The sequence below is a fragment of the Leuciscus leuciscus genome, assembly GCF_965113295.1.
Source record: "Leuciscus leuciscus genome assembly, chromosome: 1".
NCBI classification, from domain to species: domain Eukaryota; kingdom Metazoa; phylum Chordata; class Actinopteri; order Cypriniformes; family Leuciscidae; genus Leuciscus; species Leuciscus leuciscus.
Genome location: NC_138725.1, coordinates 26,000,494 through 26,006,493, shown reverse-complemented (window position 1 = coordinate 26,006,493; position 6,000 = coordinate 26,000,494).

The window sequence follows — 6,000 nt, the reverse complement described above, 5'->3', positions numbered from 1 at the left end:
ATCACAATACACACATCTCACTTTATTTGGGGTTTCTAAACGGAAATGCTCCCACACCACAGATGTACGGCATCTCTTCTAGGGAGCCTCCATTTTATCTATCTATCCAAATCATCTATCTATGTGTCTATCTATATGAATCTATCTATGTATCTAGATATGTATCTATAATCTATGTATCTACCTAGATAGGTACTAGATATAATCTATATATATACGCATCTATCTATTAATCTAGCTGTCTATATATATTTATATCTATGTATCTATTAATGTGTCACTATATGTATACTTTGTCTGTCTCTGTCTCTAAGACCAGCAGATTAATGTGTGAAACACAGGTTTTAATTTACCCACAATAACAGAGAATAGGGCTTAAATGACACACATTCAGATATTGAAGGGTTTCAGGTCAATTTTTTTTTTTTTTTTAAGAAACACTTTTGCAGAAAAAAAAACAATTACACGAAGTTCAATTTTCACACATAGTTTGTATTTTTTCTTTGCCTCACATGACAAATGACAAAAGATTGAATGAAAACAGACAGGGGAGATTGCTGTTCAAGATTTTACAAACAAAACAAAGCCATGAGAGTCCTTGATTCATTCACTAATGTCTTAAAGTTCGTTTTTTTTTTCAAACTCAGTTTTTCCTGTTCAATTTCAACCAAAAGAAAAGAAATGTAAAAAAAGAAAGAAAAAAAAGAAAGAAAAAGAAATAATCCAAACAAGTGTTTGGTGTATGGGCGTGTGCATGTGTAATGAGTGTGTATGTGTGTGTGGGTGTGTGTTGGCTGCGTGAGGCAGTCTGTGTAGCGGCCGCAAATCCAGGGCCGGGGAAAGAGTTTGGAGACTTGGCGTGAGGTTAAAAGATGATGGACATCAAGACTAATACCTGAGGCAGGCGAACCAGGCTGGATTGTGTTGCACCAGGCAGGGGAACCATGCAGAGCTCGATTTCTCCGTCACTTTTGGCGATCACACCCAGTCAGCGCATGCACAGAGATTCCAGCAAAGAATAGCAACGACGGCCTTCAGGTAGCGTGTGTCCCTCTCCAATAACCTACACGTTTGTTTTGTTTTTTTCCCACTCTCCCTCTGCCGTTTCTAGCTCTCTTTTATATTCAATTTACTCATTGGTTTCCGCCCATTAGAAAAAGTGAAAAGCTGGTATGGATTTCCTCCATATCGCCACAGTTGCTTAACCAAAAAAAACTGGTACGGTTTACTCCCGGATGACAAGCTACGTTGAAACAATGACCCCACCGAATGACGTCAGACCGTAGTTCCTCCAGCACAAACAATCGACTCGGTGGGCAACCGGGCAGAGACGTTACCCCTTTAAAGGCCGTGTTGACCCTCGACTCAATCTCCCATGTGAGTGTGGAGTCAATGAGTCTCTTAGATAAAATGCACTCGGGAGTGGACAGGCATTTGGAGTGATCAAAAATATGAGGCAAGGCATCGGGTTTGATGTTTTTGGAACCTGGACATATGAAAGAACAAAATCAGGAGTGGAGTCTTTTGGGGGATCTGATATATTCCAAGTTATTGTGATCGTTCCAAACGATAAAAGGTACCCCCGACCCTTCTAACCAATGGCGCCACTCCTCCAACGCTAACTTGACTGCCAACAACTCTGTTACCAATGTTATAGTTACGTTCGGCGGATGATAGATGATGGAATAAAAACGGGCAAGGATGCATCTTGTCTTCTGTGGAAGAGCGCTGGGAAAGAACCGCACCTACGCCCACCTCTGAGCTCCACCATGACCTGACGTGACGGATCAGGAGCTATCAAAATGGGAGCCGAAACAAAGCAGCTTTTAAGTTTGGAAAATGCAGCTTCGGCTGCACCAGACCACCTGAACGTCGTTCTGGAGGAGGTCAAGGTGGTCAGAGGAGCTTTTAAGTTGGCTGAAATTGCTAATATAACGCTGATCGCTAGAAGGACGTGTATAACTGTTGCGCTCGCTTCTTTTGCAGCATCTCCCGCTTGATATGGCGTTCTAAAAGAACGGTGCTCAAGCTACAATAAGTTCAACTTTTAAAAACGTCTAAAGTTTTTCTGAAATTTCATACATTTTTTCATTTATATTTATGCATTTGGCAGACGCTTTTATCCAAAGCGACTTACATTGCATTTTAAGGTACACATTTACATTCTTATCAGTTCTTGCTTTCGTTGGAAATCAACCCCATTGCCTTGGTGTAGCAAGCGCCAACGCTCCACTGTTTGAGCTACAGGGAAGCCCCCGGGTCCCCAAGGAGCCGCTTAGTTCGCTTATAGGGAGAGGCGGCACTGTTCTAGAAACATTATTATCCAAATTATTTTGCTTTTTAGAATGCACATCAGCTTTCCTTTCCCTTATGACTGTTATAAGAAATTATGTTTTGTTCCCAACAACTTCCACTCCAATATATATATATATATATATCAAAGTGTTCCTTCACTTAAAAGAGCTCAATTATCATATAGAGACAATTACATCCAATCTCAGTAATATGTAAATAGTATCACAGAGGGCAACCAACAACCATCTTGATTACAGGGACTTCAAACAGCTTGTCACCTTAAACATTTGACCGTTCTGTTTTAACAGAAGATCAAAGATGTGACCACTACAGATAAATCTTATCACCTAAAACATTTGACCGTTTTGTTTTAACAGAAGATCCACTTCAGATAGATTTTATCACCTTAACCTTTTGCTGTTCTGATTTCACAGAACATCAAAGATGTGGGCACAGAGGAAAGATCCTCAATTTACATTTAAGACAGAGTTTCAGCCTCATGTTGAGAGGGAAGACATTAAATTACACTTAAAAACAGAGCTTCATTTACATGTAGAGGGGGAAGACAAACGAAATTTAGGATAAATGTTTGTGCTGAGAGGATGAGAGGCATTCTGTATGACTCCGCTGAATCCGAAGTGCTGTCTGTACTTTGTTACTACTTTGCTGTAATAAACTTCATTTTTGAGATCTTCGACGTCCACGTCATTTTTTCTTACACTGTATTGTAGGTCACCTGATGGAGTTTTAGGACACCATTAGGTCACCTGATGGAGTTTTAGGACACCATTAGGTCACCTGATGGAGTTTTAGGACACCATTAGGTCACCTGATGGAGTTTTAGGACACCATTAGGTCACTTGATGGAGTTTTTCGGTTCCTTGCCACTGTTGCCTTTGGCTTGCTCAGTTGGGGATATTTTGGGGATATTTAATTAAATTTTATCAATCAATAAATTCCTCTTGAAACAAACGTTGTTGTATTATTTTAATTTAATACTGTGAAGCTGCTTTGATACAATCTGTATTGTGAAAAGTGCTATACAAATAAACTTGACTTGACTTGTATTCACCTTTAAATGTGTTTAATAATTGTTGATTTTCAAAGTACTGAACTGAGAGTATGAAGGTAATATGATGCCATAAAGAATCGCATGCACAGGGTAAGATTTGTGAAAGTGTACACAAGTTTTGCAAGCATAAATTACATTTGCATGAGAGAAGATCACGCCACAAACGCCCGTCGCCAGAACACATCTTTACTGTTTCTTCATTTGGCTCAGAAATGTTCTCGTTGCCAAAAATGGTACTTTTAATCCATAAATACATGTTAAATAAATAGATAAATGGGGATCTAAATAAATCTGGTGACTGGCGTGTTTATCGAACCATGTTTATTGAACGAGACAGATGAGAATAAATCGAGAGTCAGCGAGAAGCTCATCTGATTGGCGACATTAGAAGGTGGAAGACCCTCTTCACTTGCAAAACTCAATGAGTGAGAGAATCGTGCCAAAACTGTAAGCGCAGCTAAAAGAAAGACTGTACAAATCTGGTTATTTCGGGAACTTTTTTGCCCCATGCACACAAGAAGTCATTCAGACTTTTACAACAGTTTATTTTTTTACACAAAGGTTGGTTTTACGCGACCAGTCTGTTTTTTTGCAGTTTGTGACTCTGTTGTTTTTCGGTTGCAAATTGCTGTTCACAGGCCTGCAATGCTTTTGGACGAATTTGTGCGGCAAACGTGAAAAAAAGAAAAGTCAGAAGAATACAGATCCTATTTAAAATGCTGCAAATATTTTTTTCTTACACTTGAAAGGTGATTTACACCTTTACAAATCTTCTCTTGTGCATGCAAATTTAATTTACGCTTGCAAACTTATGTACACTTTCACAAATCTTACCCTGCGCATATGATTCTTTATTCTGATGAGAACCATCCAAAACATTCTAACCCAAGGACAAATGTATTTAAAATGTTTGTTTGACCTGTTCAATTCTCAATGCACCACAGATGAAAATTCCTGGACAATGTGTCTTTAATTTGGCCAAAATCAAACAGGTGATTTTCTCCAAGTAGAGATTGTGTTGAATAAATGTGTTTATGCCACAGAAAATTCCTAAATGTTGTTGTCTTGATAATTAAGAAAACATTGTTAGGAGGAAACATGAAACTAGCCTGTTTAATGGTATTATAGATTATATCATATTTTATATTATAGAATATCTATTCATTAAAAGTAAAAAATCTTCCCAACTAGAGTTCCCCAGTGAATCTCAGCCATTTCCAGCCCTAGATCTAACAGATCTTAATGTGTATCTTCAGCTGACTTTTAAAAGTGAAACTCTTCCCACACTGATCACATGTATACGGCTTCTCTCCAGTGTGGATCCTCTCATGTCTTTTCAGAGTTGATGACAGACTGAATCTCTTGTCACAGTGTGAACACTTGTAAGGTTTTTCTCCAGTGTGGATCCTTTGGTGCAGTTTTAAACTGGCTGCTGTCATAAAAGTCTTCTCACACTCAAAGCACATGTACTCTCTCACACCAGTATGAGTTTTCTGATGTCTATGTAAAGATTGCAGCTGTGAAAAACTCTTTCCACACACAGAACATGAATGTGGCTTCTCCTTTGTATGAACTGTCAGGTGTGCTTTTAGAGCTGATGACACAAGAAATGTTTTGCCACACTGATCACATGTGAATGGCTTCTCTCCTGTGTGAACTCTCGTGTGAACATTAAGGGTTGCTAATTGACTGAAACTCTTTCCACATTGATCACATGTGAACGGCTTCTCTCCTGTGTGGATCCTCATGTGAATATTAAGGTGTGATGATTGACTGAAACTCTTCCCACATTGATTGTATGTGAACGGCTTCTCTCCAGTGTGAACTCTCATGTGAATCTCAAGACTTTGTTTGGTTGTAAAACTCTTTCCACACTGATCACATGGGAATGGCTTCTCTCCGGTGTGGATCCTCATGTGAATCTCAAGATTACGTGTGTTTGAGAAACTCTTTCCACACTGAGTGCAGGTTGTAGATTTCTTGGCTCTTCTTTTCTTTAAAAATGTATTTTTAGTCTTTGAGCGACTCAAATATTTTTCTCCAGGTTTGACATGATGTTCCTCCTTCACTTCACTCAGTTCTTCACTCTCCTCCTTCACTTCACTCAGTTCTTCACTCTCCTTCTTCACTTCACTCAGTTCTTCACTCTCCTCCTTCACTTCACTCAGTTCTTCACTCTCCTCCTTCACTTCACTCAGTTCTTCACTCTCCTCCTTCACTTCACTCAGTTCTTCACTCTCCTTCTTCACTTCACTCAGTTCTTCACTCTCCTCCTTCACTTCACTCAGTTCTTCACTCTCCTCCTTCAGGTCTGAAATGAAAGAAAAAATAATTAAAGTTATTTTTAGAACATCAAAATTCCACAAGAGAAATATGAAGTGAAAGGACATAAAATTGAGCCCTAAAACAGTGTAATCATTTAGATGAACTCAACAACAACAATTTTTATATATATATATATATATATACATTTTTTGTAGTATATATATATATATATATATAAAGTAAAATCAGAGTTTGCTTTAGTAATGATTACAATCCTGTCAGCCATTCTGTAAAGTTAATTTACTTTATACAGTTTACTGTTAATTGCTTAAAAAACAATATTGTAATCTATGTTGAGAAATGTCTGA